The following is a 15,632-nucleotide window of genomic DNA, read 5'->3' as shown; positions in this document are numbered from 1 at the left end:
CACTTGTAGGATACTGTCCGATTTGAGCCAAAGCCTGCACGGATTAAAAAAATGTCCTACTTGATAAGTTAAAGTTTGACTTTATAGCTAGGCTCCGAACGTTTATCCTGTGATGTGTGACTAAACTCACAACTCCCACTGCCACTCCATCCAGCTTACAGGACGACTCCATTTTGATCTCTCAGTCTCAACAACCCTTTCCCTATCTATCATGACATTCTCCCTGCCTAGAAAGATGAGTCGTCCTCAGGTCTGATACCATTTGTAATGCCTAAAACCCATACTCGTTGGATACTATCCACTTTGGGCCAAAACTCGCATGACTTTAAAACACGTCTTACATGATAAAGTCATGTTTTCCCTGATATCTTAGGCTTTGAACTTCTACCTCGTCGATGTGAGACTATATTCAGAACTACCCTTGCCATTCCATCAAATTCACAAACAATGTTACATTGCATCTCGATCTCAACAGCCATTTCCATGTCTTGGGTAAGTATACTAGCGGGATACAGAGAAAAGTCCCATCAAGTATGAAAGAAATGCTCAACTGAAAGAACAAGGGAATGAATTTAGTTGGGAGGAAGGAATGATCAAAATCTAACATTATAATAAATGTGGCGCCCTACCAAACGCTAACACAAAGCCCTATGTCAGATCTCGAGGCACAAGGTGACGCCTCAAAATTTCGGCATGGTCTCCTCTGTTTATGTTAGTATTACAAGGCGATCAACCTGCACCTGATAAACGACATACAATCCTGCATATATACATACAAAAATATAATACTAGAGGAAGCCTACATACATCTAATAACGTACGATAGATTAGAGTGCGGAAGGATAACAAAATACAAAATTATACAACTATTTCTTCACTCTAACAAAAGTCCTAACGCTCGATAAAAAAAACCATAATACTCCTAGACGAATCTGACACCATTAGGGGTATAGCCCCAATACTCACCAAGTGACGGACTCTGACTGTCTATCTGACCCACCAGATGATTCTCACTCATTTTCTACACCTGCCTCGCCACACTTCGGATCTGAAATTAAAAAATAGAGAAGGAAAGGGTGAGTAACAATGGTTACCCAGTAAGGAAGAAAATAATTTATGGCTCAGGCTGGCCGTTTGCGTGACCGTAAGTAATGGGTCTCTTTTCGATGTGTCAGAACATTCGACTACTATAGATTGTTAGTGATCACTGACTAACCATCTTCGTCTATGCCTATCAGGCGTGCATGTGATTCCCAAATATACAATCCATTCACATACGACCACCTTTACATTACAAGTTCACTGGTAAAGATAAAAAGAAATAAATCCGGATTCCAATTATGACTCCACTTTCATACGCGTCGCATACCACGTATGAGCTTGGTGGTCTCTACGTACATCCTAGGATAGTACACCACTCTGGATGATATGACGCATTATCCATTCAAGCACTCACAAACTTTTTAACGGCTCACAAAATAGCTATATATATATATATATATATAATTTGAAAACAAAAGAGAAATTAACAATACAAGGTTGAGAATGGATATCCAGTTTCCTACCATGCAACTATAGCCACATAAATAACGAAACGGAAAAATAAACAGCGCCTCGGGCTAACAGAAAGTAAATAAACATGCAATGGATATCCGTTCACCAACCTATACACAACACAACAATGTAAAATGCAGACATCAACCGTCGGGTATGACTCTGACATTTTACCGTTTCATATCCTTTTTCCCTTTTTTCGATTTTTACAGTTTCAATTTCTCAAACAAAATGTCAACTTTCTGATATTTATCAACTCAATATGAGTTCATTGAATATTAAATTATTTTTTCAACTATAAAATTTATTTTTATCAATAACATTGAAAAAGTACAAAACTTAGATTAAAACGGGATCTGAGCGGTGCACAAGACCCAACTGATGGAAATAACCTAGTGAAATATCCTACCCACGTATAATTTGTTATAAAATAAAATTAAACATATCAAATATACAAGTTCTGACATAAATTTGAAATAACCAATTGAATTCTATATTTTTGAAAACTCACCACAAATTTTTAATAAAATCTTAAATGCAATTTTCACAATTTACGATTACTAATAGAAATTGAGAATTCCTTATTATTTCTAGGGGACGAAATTGAAACACGTGCACGAAAATTGAGGTGATCAATAGGAAAATCAAGGTAATTCAAACTTCGAGATAGTTGATTTTCTATTCTAATCCGATAGTTTCGAAGATCTCGACGCCGTCGTCCTTTCTCCCTTCTGCGACAGAGGACAGTTTGATCCCGAAACGAATGAAATCTAAGGTCAAAGTTTTGAAACTTTTGTATATAAATAAGGCTGATTTTTTACAATACAGGATGAAAAATAAAATGAAACGAAAAAATATTAGGTGGGTTTCGTAGATGTCAAGGCTATGGACTTTTTTTCCTTCTACGTCGATTGTCGAAAGTGGACCGTTTGCGACAAATCGAAGATTGAAGTTTTGAAGAAAATGAAATTTCCGTTGAAATTTCGTTGGCTGGGTTTAGACGGGTTGGGGATAACGAAGAATAAAAAAAAATTAAATTTTTATTTATATAAAGTCTTGGGACAATATCGATTTTTTGCCTATTATTTCGATTGACGATAACTTAACCATTCGGACTCCAAAAGTGATGAATGAATATTCTATTTCATCAAATTTTTCGTTCCGGATCTAATGGTATGGTCAATTTCTACAAATTCTATCTCTAACAAAAATTACATTTTTGATCTGAGGTGACTCCTAAAATTGACATTGTTTTCATTTTTGATCGACTTTTTGGACTTCAAAATTGACAAGTAAATAGTTCATTTTCAATAATTTTTCATTACAAACCCAATGGTATGATCAAATCTTAACAATTCTTACTCTATCAAAAAGTCATTATTTTAGTCTGATTTGATCTGACTCGATAATCGAGGATTTTGTAATTTTTTTGTTTGGACTCACATTTGAGCATGCTTATAGGCTAAAGTATGTTTTTCGATCATTTTGAATCCAATGGTGAGGTTAGATTCCATTAAAAATGATCAGAAACATCCTAAAATTTTACCCCTAAGTCCCACTTTCAAGATTTTCTCAAAATTCTATTATTTATTTTTTTTCCTCGAGATACGAATCAAAAACTCGGGATTTTACAATAAACCCGAGCGTACACATTCATTTTTAGGAGATCGTGAAAGAATGTTTAGTTCTTGGGGAATGCTAACAAATTAGAAACAAACTCAAACAATTATAATGCATGTGTCAAAAAGATAAGAGAAAATCCCAAGTAGTAGGGAAAGTGAGATCATTAAAGAAATTGACAATTGCGTGAAGCCGTATTTAGAAGGGTAAAGGAATGAGAGTATATATAAATGAGGGAGGGAAACATGGGTAAAGGTTTGCAATATTCATTACTCTAGGTTGTTACTATGTTGATTTGATCACTAAATTGATTATCGTGAGTGTCCACTAGGAACATGACGAAGAACTCAGAGGGAGCTGCTGAAGGCAAATAGTAAAGATCTCAAGAAAATAACTCCCACACATTTGGAAACATTAGTGGGAACCTTCTCCCCTCGATGACTCTGAAAAGGATATGGTCTTCTATGAGTGGGAAGAATGATCAAAGGCAATGCTAGGTAGGATAGGAATACCTTCGTAATCAACAACAATAGTTACCCCATCCATGGCACTAAGAAGGGGAGTAACAGAATAGTAGCAAGAGCAACCCCAATTACCCTTACCCGTGGAAAACTTGTAGCCATTACCACTAATGGAAGTTCAAGTTCTTTAGTAGTAGTTGAAGTGATGAGAGTAGAAGAAAAAATGAGAGAGAAAAATCAAAGGAGTTGATGAAGAACTTGATGGATGAGAACCTATTACTGCATTGATAAATGTAGGAAACTTTAAAGCAGGCTCATATTGTGTTGAAGATGATGGAAGAACGAAAATTAGATAGGAGATTAAAGCCATGTTACATCAAGATAAAGAGAGTATGGGCCATATGGGAGGATGCAAGGAGTTGCTAGGTTAACCCCAGAGGCAGCCAAAGATGTGAGGAATTCACCATTCACTAACGAGATCTTAAAAATGGAACGATGAGGAATTTCACTCCCCTAAAGTTCACACCCATCAATGGACTCAAGACACAATTGAGCATCTCTTGTATTTTAGCCATCAGTTGGTCCTGCATGACAGGGATGCCTAGCTAAAGTGCAAATATTTCTCCACAAGCCTACAAAGGTGCACTCTATCAAATTGTTGACATGATCAATCTAAAATTTTGAAGGGCTATGTACTTTGTTTGGGTCCCAATGTTTGTGTAATAAGAGGCAAGGGGTGGATATAAACTCCCTCTTTATATTAAGTAAGAGCTAGAAGAATCAATCTAGGAGTTCATGAAAAGGTTTAGAGATATGAGGATGGCAAGAAAGGGAAGTGATGAGAAAAACTATGGTAGCATTCAAAGGATTTATATTTGTCGATTAAACATTGAACAAATCTTTAGTTAAAAGGAAATGAACTATTCAAATGTTGTCATAGTGTCCCGGTCGTGTTCTTTCAAAATGAGGTCGTGCGGCGCTTAGGGTGGTAATCTATAAGCAAGCTTGTCAAAAATATCTCACACACACAAAACATATATAGCAACACAAGAAAATGGGGGCAACAAGAGGCAAAGCCTGGAAGTAACTTTGTTGATACAGTATACAATTAGACAGAGTAACACGTTACAAAAACAAATAGGTGTGTTACAAGTAACTAGTGATCTATGACACACGAGATGGCACGTAGCTTGGGCGAGGGCTCAAAGTCAATGTAGGTGTAGGCCAGAGATTGGGACCAAAGACACCTTTCCTACAAAAAGACACATTTCCTACAAAAAGTACACTAAGTCTTTCTTAAGTTTTCAAAAGGAAACATCATGTCAAGTCAAAGTTATGGTGAAAGTAAAAGAATAGTTCACTTGGTTTGAGGTTAGATAAAGTATTCCTAAATGAAAATGATCACTTTCAATCAATGAGTGTTGGGCGTGGTGACCAGGGCTTGCTTCTAGAAAGGTGGAGGTCTTGAGATCAAGCTCCCTCATTGACCATTGATAGGGATTTATCCCAACTTACTTTGTATGAGTGATTTTTAGTACGAGTGCAACTTTGTTCGGTTTGGACCCAAATTAGAACCGAATGAACGTAGGCTGGTTAATTCCACTACATATATAAGAATTAGAAGCAAACTAAAATGCACATCAAACCAAACCAAACCAAACTAAGGTAATTCGTCAAATTCAACTGATCTTGGTGTCAAATTTACCCCTTTTCTTGTAGAGTAGGGTTGCCAATATCCTATAAACCTACTTGGAAGCAAAATATTATTAAGGATAATAAATAATGAAGATGTGATAATTCGTTAATCTATCCATCAAAAAGTCATTAATATATATCTCCTATAAAGTAATAATTGATTAAGAGTTCGGTTCTCGATTTGGTTCGGTTTTATACAAGCCTTGAACCAATAATTGAATCGAATTGACCAGTTCTCCATCTTGTTAACCCAGAATTAAACCAAACCAATCCAAAGTCATTGATTTGGTTCAGTTCCTAGTTTGAACATGACCAAGTTGAACCCCTAGTTTGCAGGGTATTACATGTCCCCGAGGGATTTAAGAGATATATATATTATGTTTTATGAGGCCATTTGCATAGCCACTGCTAGTTGGGCCATTGGTGAATCTTCATGTGGGGTAGGGGAAGAAATTATATCCGTATGGTGGAAAATTAGCCTGGACGGTGCAGTTCTTGTGGAAATGGTTGTTTCCAGCAATGAAGATTGAATCTCCAAAGCTGAAAATTGCGGGATCAGTGTACGATGATACTGAAACAAATAAGAAGAAGAAGAAGAGAAGAGCAGGTATGAGTAGCAGCTTCTCCATCTGCACTCCTTCATATGTTTGCGTATCAGAAATGGCATTTTATAATGAGAAGATGCACACAAAGAGATAGAGAGAGGCAAAGACAAAATAAAACGGAACGCACGATTGAATTGCATGAATGAGTGTTTTATTTGCAAAGTGGAAATGTTTTCCTGGATACCTTTGTTTTTTCTTGTGGGTAGATAGTGTACAACATTGTTGGACAACAATTATCCAACAAATACCTGAGAGGATAATATATATTCAAACTGATCCCTATGAAATCCATGTCTGCTTCATCATATCTATCTCCAACACTAATGACCATCCTGGTAGAAAATTAACACCATTTCCCAAACATAAACCACTAGAGACACCCAAGTGCAATTCACCGACACACTGTAATCTGCATACTAAAATTCTGAAGAAAAATAGTTTCCTTACTTAGTATGATTTTAACTTTTACCAAGGGTCCTTGAGCTCAAATGGATTAACACATTGGTAATCCAACACACAAGCCCTTTTGAATTTATTGAAAACATTAGATCCAATTAGAATAAATTCAAAAAATAATTTGTTTGGGCTTGATTGAAGGTTTTGAAAATGGATAGCAATCAAACTTCCACGGAACTCCCAAATTTAAAATTAAAATTCAAGGGTGAAAATAATACATTTTTGAGATCGTTTTTTTTTCAAAATTCGTAGAATTTTTCCACTACAACCCCGTGGCAAGGGATCGAATCCAAAGTCAGGTGCATGTATACTTTCCTAGACTTTGACTTCAAACCCTTGTCTTGTTTTTCAAGTAAAGTTGAAATGGTTAGTTTCTTTACTAAATCTCAATTTGCACCCTAGAACATAAACTTAGGGCACAAGATGAAGTCAATGACCTTAGTAAGAGTTGAAATCTTACTAACTTAGTAAGGCTAGTCGGAGTCAATTCGGAATATTTAAATCACTTAAATTAGACACATTTTGGGATTATTGTTGATAGCAAGTTGCCACATTGTATGATATGTGTAAGGGAAGGATATAAAAGTTGTATCACCATTGGCCTACACTTGTAGGATACTGTCCAATTTGAGAAGAAGCCTACACGGATTAAAAAAATGTCCTACTTGATATGTTAAAGTTTGACCTTATAGCTAGGCTCCGAACGTTAACCCTGTGATGCGTGACTAAACTCACAACACCCTCTGCCACTCCATCCAGCTTACAGGACGACTCCATTTTGATCCCTCAGTCTCAACAACCCTTTCCCTATCTTGGGTACCCGTACCAGCAAGATCGTGACATTCTCCCTGCCTAGAAAAATGAGCCGTCCTCAGGTTTGATACCATTTGTAGCGCCTATAACCCATACTCGTTGGATACTATCCACTTTGGGCCAAAGCTCGCACGACTTTAAAACACGTCATACATGATAAAGTTATGTTTTCCCTGATCTCTTAGGCTCTGAACTTCTACCTCGTCGATGTGAGATTATATTCAGAACTACCCTTGCCATTCCATCAAATTCACAAACAATGCTACATTGCATCTCAATCTCAATAGCCCTTTCCATGTCTTGGGTAAGTACACTAGCAAGATACTGAGTAAAGTCCCATCAATTATGAAAGAAATGCTCAACTGAAAGAACTAGGGAACGAATTTAGTCGGGAGGAAGGAATGATCAAAATCTAATTTTCTATAATAAACCCGAGCGTACACTCATTTATTTTTAGGAGATCATGAAAGAATGCTTAGGTCTAGGGGAATACTAACAAATTAGAAACAAATTCAAACAATTATAATGCATGTGTCAAAAGGATAAGAGAAAATCCGAAGCAGTAAGGAAAGTGAGATCATTAAGGAAACTGACAATTGTGTGAAGCCGTATTTGGAAGGGTGAAGGAAAGAGAGTATATATAAATGAGGGAGGGAAACATGAGTAAAGGTTTGCAATATTCACCATTCTAGGCTATTACTAAGTTGATTTGATTACTAAATTGATTATCGTGAGTGTCCCCTAAGAACATGGTGAAGAACTCAGAGGGAGCTACTTAAGGCAAGCAGTAAAGATCTCAAGAAAATAACTCCCACACATTTGGAAACGTTAGTGGGAACCCTCTCCCCTTGATGACTCTGAAAAGGATAGGGCCTTTTATGTGTGGGAAGAAAGATATAAGGCAATGGCAGGTAGGATAGGAGTACCTTCGCAATCAACAACAACATTTACCCCATCCATACACTAAGAAGGTGAGTAACAGAATAGTAGTAAGAACAACCCCAAGTACCCTTACCCGTGGAAAACTTGTAGCCATTACCACTAATGAACGTTCAAGTTCTTGAGTAGTAGTTGAAGTGATGAGAGTAAAAGAAAAAATAAGAGAGAAAGATCAAAGGAGTTGATTAAGAAATTGATGGATGAGAACCTATTATTACATCGATAGATGTAGGAAACTCTAAAGTAGGCTCATATTGTGCAGAAGATGATAGAAGAATGAAAATTAGATAGGAAATTAAAGGCCATGTTACATCAAGATAAAAAGAGTATGGGGCATATGGGAGGATGCAAGGAGTTGATAGGTTAACCCCGGAGGCAGACAAAGATGCGAGGAATTCACCGTTCACTAAAGAGATCTTAAGAATGGAACGATGAAGAAGTTCACTCCCCTAAAGTTCATACCCATCAATGGACTCAAGATACTATTGAGCACCTCTAAAGATAACTCAATCAAAATTCTTAGTTTCGAGGATGACTCTAAAGAGGCTAAGGATTAGTTAACACTTGTATCCTCGGCATTTTGCAAAGGCATCATGATGGTTAACTTTTAGAGTCATCAAACACAGTATAATTCCATACCACCTCTATAATCCAATCCGAATCCATATCCGTTCTCCATTAACCGATCCATCACCCACACTCTAACCCAAGGTCCATAATACCATTACCCTGAACCCAAAGTCTATAATAATATTATTCATAAACCAAATCCATCTCCAAACCCATTATCCATAAACTAAGTCCATAGCCATAATACCCATAATCCATTGCCCAAGTCCATCCCTTAAGCCCAATATCAAGTCCATTCTAAGTCCATTCCCTCACACCTCCTCAAAAAATGACACATGTTGATTTCTCATAAGCCCCCAATACAAAATGCATTATCTAATTGGAGAGTCAACTCCCCCTTGTAAAAATCCAAGAATGCCCTTCCAAAAAAGGTTGGTCAAACCAAAAAGGTTCTTGGATCTTTGGTAATAATACATAAAGTTGAGAGAACTTCCAATCATACCCTCAAAAGGTAGGAATCTTCAAGTACATATATGGAGTTCTCCCATTAGTCCATTTCAAAATTAGATTTCCACAATTTCTTTATGAGTTATTTACAAATGAACCTGAAAGCGCCCTCAATTCGCGGGGTGCACGGATCCGCTTTTGACCTTTGAGGTTTGGGAGTCGCCACCTAGTTATTACAGTCTAGGAATCGAATATAGACTCGAAACAGATAAATTAAATAATCTACTACAAAAAATATGTATCTGGGGATCACGTCATAGGGTTGGAAGGTGTTAGGCACCAACCCCGCCCGGCCAATGTCAGTCTTTACTTATCCCAAATAAAACTACATTGCTAACAAAAAGACATAGATAAAAAAATAAAAGAATTTTACCTTCGAACGCAACGATTCTATTCCCTCAGATCTAATAAAACCACTCCTTGTACAGTACTAATCGCTTCGTTCTGTCTCCGGATCTGATTTCTGATCTCCGAGAAAAGGTATCTCTTTCTTAGATCTGGATTCTTCGGATTTGTTTACAGATTTCTATGTGTGTTTTGAAGGGCTTCTAAGTATTTTTCAAGGTAAAATCGAAGTATGGGTGTTAGGTAAGGAGTTGGGACTTCAAAATTAGGGATTATGGGAGGCTAGGGAAGCTTTTTGACTTACTTCTCTTAGGATTTATTATTTGATGCGAAAATAGGTTGTGAGGACCCTTATGTATAGATTTTTTAAGTGTTTGTTTAGATAGAATTAGTATTTAATTATAATTATTTTACTTAGAGTTATATTTTAATTAGAATTATTTTAGGTAAAGTTATATTTTAGTTAGAATTCGATTAAATAGAGTTATTATTTAATTAGGATTGTTAAATACAATTATTATTTAATTAGAACATTATTAGGATTTTGACTTTTAGTCTTATTTGATTGACTTTAAGATTTTGACTTTAGTCTTACTTGATTGACTTTAATATATTGACTTTAGTCTTACTTGATTGACTTTAATTTTTTGGAGAACCACCCTCTATTATATCTTTAATTCTTTAGACCCCCAAATGGAGGAGTCCTTGAATAAATATCTTGGCAACCATCAACAATTTTTCCTGAGAGCCTGATTGATTGATTTTTTTGACTCAAATTTTTAAATTAATTTTATTGATGTTTCACTTTAATTATTTAATATTTTATTTATTAATTTCAAAAATTTTAATTATAAAATTATAAAATTACCGTTTTGTCCTCGGAGATGACTTTTTACGTTTCAAGTCGGTTTTTAATGTTCTACGATGTTTTTAGAATCGATTTTTCGTAAGAAATTCAATGAAAATATTGGTTTGTATCATTTATGAAATTTTTTGTGTGGAATGGTCATGAACTTTATGAGGGGCATTTTCGTAATTTTGTCAAATTTTGTGAAAATTGGCGAAATGATTTATTTGATTTCTATTTGTTGTTTTATGTGTTTGAATGGATTTTCCTAAGCGTAATGTAGGCTCTAAGGATATTTTAAGGTTAGCGATATTTTGGTAATTTGGCCATTTTTTAGTTATTTTTATCGTGAAACTTCTTTTTATTTGAAAAATGATGATTTCTAAGTTTTTGAGGTTATATTTTCCTAGCGTAGCGTGATTTCTACAGTTTTGTCAGTTCGAGATACCTCATTCGGATTTCTGAAACATATCTGGTAACAAAATAAAGCATTGAGATAAACATCCATCATTAGAAACCATTGCGATCGGGTTGACTAGTTGATTAATCAGGCGAATACAAAAATGGGGTGTTTACAGATGCCTCTCTTTGGCAGAGGGTTAAAGCAAACTAGATAGCAAATCTATTTTGGTAGATAGTGCGATATCCGAATACCAAAGCTAATGACAGTTCATTTTACAGTCTGATTTAGCAATTCGTCGGGATGTTCAAATCCTTGAGCGTAAAACTCTCCCCGAACTAAAAGGTTGTCAGGTCCTCGAGCGAGAACTCTTACTGACAGTGTCAGATCCTTGAATTTTAGAAAATTCTCCTTGACTAATGTAACAACTGTGCAAGTATGTGCACTTAAAATCTGAGATAAATTTCAAAGAGTTTAAGTTGGAACAAAGTGAATATAAATTAAGCATAAACTAAACGTAATTTGAGCATAATCTGAGCATAAACTGAGCATAATCTGAGCATAGACTGAGCATAAACTAAGCATAATTCCGAGAAAACCCTCGGTGGTTACTGAGCATAATTTCGAGAAAACCTTCGGCGGTAATTGAGTATAATTCCGAGAAAACCCTCGGTGATACCTGAGCATAATTCTGAGAAATACCTCGGCAGCAACTGAGCATAACTCCGAGAAAGCCCTTGACGGCATCAGAGCATAGTTCCGAGAAAACCCTCGGCGGCATCTGAGCATAATTGTGAGAAAGTCTTTGGCGGCATCTGAGCATAATTTCGAGAAAACCCTCGGCGACATCTGAGCATAATTCCGAGAAAACCCTCGGCGGTAACTGAGCATAATTCCGAGAAAACCTCGACGGTGACTGACCATAGTTTCTAGAAGGCCCTCAGCGGCATTTGAGCATAATTCCGAGAAAGCCCTCGGCAGCATCTTAGCATAGTTCTGAGAAAATCATCGACGGCATCTGAGCATAATTCTGACAAAACCCTCGACGGCAACTGAGCATAATTTCAAGAAAGCCCTTGGTGGCATCTAAGCATAGTTCCGAGAAAACCCTCGACGACATCTGAGCATAATTCCGATAAAACCCTCGACAATAACTAGCTGAATAAAATTGAGAATGAAGGAATAAATTTGGAAAAGAACGATTAAAAATGAATCTGGAAAAGAGTGATTGAATCTAGGAATGAATAGATCTAGGAAAGAATAAAAGCCCTATCTCCTATTCTAGGTGAAAGGGTTATGAGTTAATCTCTAGGCACAACTAAATGTGAAATCAAAAATACTTTTGTTTAAACCTCAAGGTTTTATCCAAAAGTTTTATGAATTTAAAACCTGATTTTTTATTTCTTTTGAACCTCAAAGGTTTTTCAAAAAACGGTTATCAAGAGGGTAACCTTAAGTTTGGGGTTCCCATTATCTTTTAGGATTAACATTGCTCAGAAACAAAATGCCCCTAGTTTGATAACAAACATGGGAAATAATTGAATACATCATAAAAAATGCCCCTAGTATAAGGGAGAAACTACATATCAGAGAAGAAAGAAAGTGCCCCTTGTATGAAGTTTGAAATATTTGATTACCACAAGCGCAATAAATATTCAACTTTTAATTTTGATTGAAGATTTTGAGTCAGGCTCAAAAAAATTGGAACAAAATATTTCTTTTTGAAATTCATCATAGAATCTATTATTTATCCCCGTCAGTTCGCTTAAGGACATGAAACTCTTCAGATAGATGAGATACTTATATCCACTGAGTTTATATTTTATTCAAATTGGGTATTGAAACTTGATCATTCGAACTTCTAATGTTTCAGCTCGGACCGCCTTTTCAGCTTTTCAATTCAACGGAGATTTGTTTTTGTTTTATTGCTATAACTTTTGCCTAGATCGCCTTTTCAGGTTTTCAATCTAGCGAGCTTGCTCTAACTTTTGTCGAGATCGCCTTTTTAGGTTTTCAATCTAGCGAGCTTTCTTTTTTCTTTACTCTGATTGTTGTCAAAGTTGTTCTTTCGGATTTTCAACCTTACGAGCTTGCCTTAATTTTTTCCTAAGTCGTCCTTTTGGGATTTTCAACTTAGCAGGCCCCCTTTTTTTTTCTTTCCTTCTGAACTTTTGGAGTTATTGTCTGATCATACTCAACTTTTTCGCACAGTACTTAGGAGGACTTTTATGGGTAGACTTAGGATTGAACATAAGAAGAAAGGAATTTTAAGACTCAAAAACCTAAATGCCCCTTGTGTGGAATTTCCTTTAAATTGGTTTCTTTTTCCTTGAATTTTCTTCCCTATTTTGAATGATTTTTTTTTTCTTTTGAATTTTTTTTTTTTTTAGATTTTTTCTTTGTCGGGAAATCTATTTTTTTATTTTGGTGTGGTCGGGCTTGAAGTAATTTCTCAGGTTGCCTACGTACCCCAGAATTTTGGAATCAGACCAAAACGTAGTTCGAATTTTTCCCTCCCCTAGGTTAGGTGATCGGGTTAAGGAATAAAAATGTTTTTTTTTTTACTTAATTTTTTTGAAAAAAGGCTGCAAAAGGCTGAGAAAGGAGATATTGAACTTTTGAACTGGGTAACAGAAAATTGATTCGGTCAAAGATGGCCTCCTTAAATGTTGTACCGTTTGATCTGGTCAAGGTTGGTTGGTTCTGGTAATTCGATTCCATTATGATCTTGAAGTCTGACAATTTTTTCGAGTAATATTTCTTTGATGATGAACGATCCACCCCAATTTGGTTTGAACTTCTCTCTAGGGTCAAAGATAGGTGTCTGATTTTCTTTGAGTACGAAATCCCCGACTTGTAAGTGACGGGCCTTGATCTTTTTATCAAATGCACGGGCGATTCTTCTTTGATAAGCTTGCAAGTGGTACAAAGCTCTTAGTCAATTTTCTCCAATCAAGTTTAATTATTCATACCATTGACTAACCCAATCTATTTCTAACAATTGACTTTCCTTGAAGGACTTGAGATACGGGATTTCCATTTCAACTGGTAAGATTGCTTCCATATCATATACTAGAAAGTAGGGAATAGGACTAGTGGAAGACTATATTGAAGTATGATGTGCCCCTAGTGTAAATGGTAATTTCTCTAACTAATCCTGGTGTGATTGACACATTTCCTTGATGATTGTTTTGAGATATTTTATTAGCTGCTTCAACCTTTCCATTAATCTGAGGACGGTAGAGAGAAATGTGATGTCGAATCTCGAACTTTGAACACAGAGTGATAACCTAAGCTTTGATGTACGACCCAATATCAGATATCAATACTGCTTCAACTGTTTCATTAATCTGAGAATGGTAATCTATTCTGGGAGCTCTACCATTTTGAGAAGTGTAGTACTAAAATACATTTTGTAACATCTTCCTTGATCTCATTTTCTCACGCCAGTATCTATTCTGTGTCAGACAACACCCAAGCTTGCACTTAACATATCCTCATAGGCCCACACGAACAAGTCTTTTGAAATTTCTGCGAAAATTCATTATCCCCTTGTGTTCCTCTAGGGATAGGATGATTTCTATTTGAATTTCTTTATGAATTATTTTCTGTTCCGAGGTCAACGACCTTTGCTTTCTTGATTAAAAGTTGAGCCCGACTCTTATCTTTTTTGTTCAAAAAAGAAATCTATCAGATTATTAGTTAATTCATTAATGCGCTCGAGATATTCAAAAATTTTCTTTATCCAATCAAATTCAGAAGGGGCGACAGACACCTCTATGACTCGACAAACTAAGTCGACTCAACAGAAAAAAGAGTCGACTCGGAAAGAAGACATGACCTTGCTAAAAAAAATGACTCGAGCTAACCCAAATGACTCATGAAAATTCAAGACTACTCACAACAGGCTAGATTATGGACTGAGGATTCGAGATAATGCTTATAATAGGCAAGACTGAAGCATTATGATCATCAGGGAATAACTGGGAGATGTTGAGAAATTCTGAAGTCATTTTTGACTGTTGACTTGATATTGACGTTTGTTAGACTTATAACCTTAACTAGACGATGAACGATTGAGCTTAGGTACAATGATAACCATTAAACCTCATTGAAAGTGAATTTAATCAATTCCAGTATTACCCCCTTGATAACATTTTAAATGAATCCTGAAAATTCATGCAATGATTATTCAGAAGGAAAATAATTCTATTGCACTCTTGAAAATTATTGTCAAATAATATTTTTATTGAATAAAACTTTCACAAATCTGATTATTTTTTGCAAGTCATTTTCTTTTTAGAAAAATGCATTTTAGTAATTTTTCAAAGTCCATGCAAAAAAGAAAAAATTTCAAGGTTCATGCAAAAATATATCTTTTGTAAATCATTTTTCCTTCCTTCTCTTTTCTTTTGGAAAACATTTTTCTGGAAAATACTTTTCTTCTGAAAAATATTTTTCTTCTTTTAAAATGGGTCAGAACCCGAATTTAGAAAAGGATTTGATTTCCATTTTGATCTAAATGGCCCGGCCCATTATGATTGTTGGATCGAGATGGACTAGGTCATTATGAATTATTGCAAGAAATGGATTCTTTATTAGGTCGGTGTACCCATTTTAATTTCCAAAAGTAAAATTTTTTATTCTTGAGGACAATCATACATTCTGATCCCATACGTCATTCACATAGATTCATCAATTACAAGGTCTCATTCAAATAACAACCCGGGAACACCCATGATAAATTCGAGTCGTGACCTACAGGTGGTTTCTAGACTCTAAGCTTGCTACGTGCAATACATTTTTATCTGGCCACCCTT

This window comes from Akebia trifoliata, chromosome 9, assembly GCF_017979445.1.
Source record: "Akebia trifoliata isolate Shusen 1 chromosome 9, ASM1797944v1, whole genome shotgun sequence".
In the NCBI taxonomy this organism is placed as follows: Eukaryota; Viridiplantae; Streptophyta; class Magnoliopsida; order Ranunculales; family Lardizabalaceae; genus Akebia; species Akebia trifoliata.
The sequence above is the reverse complement of the archived record's forward strand: the minus strand, read 5'-3'. Positions refer to the sequence as shown.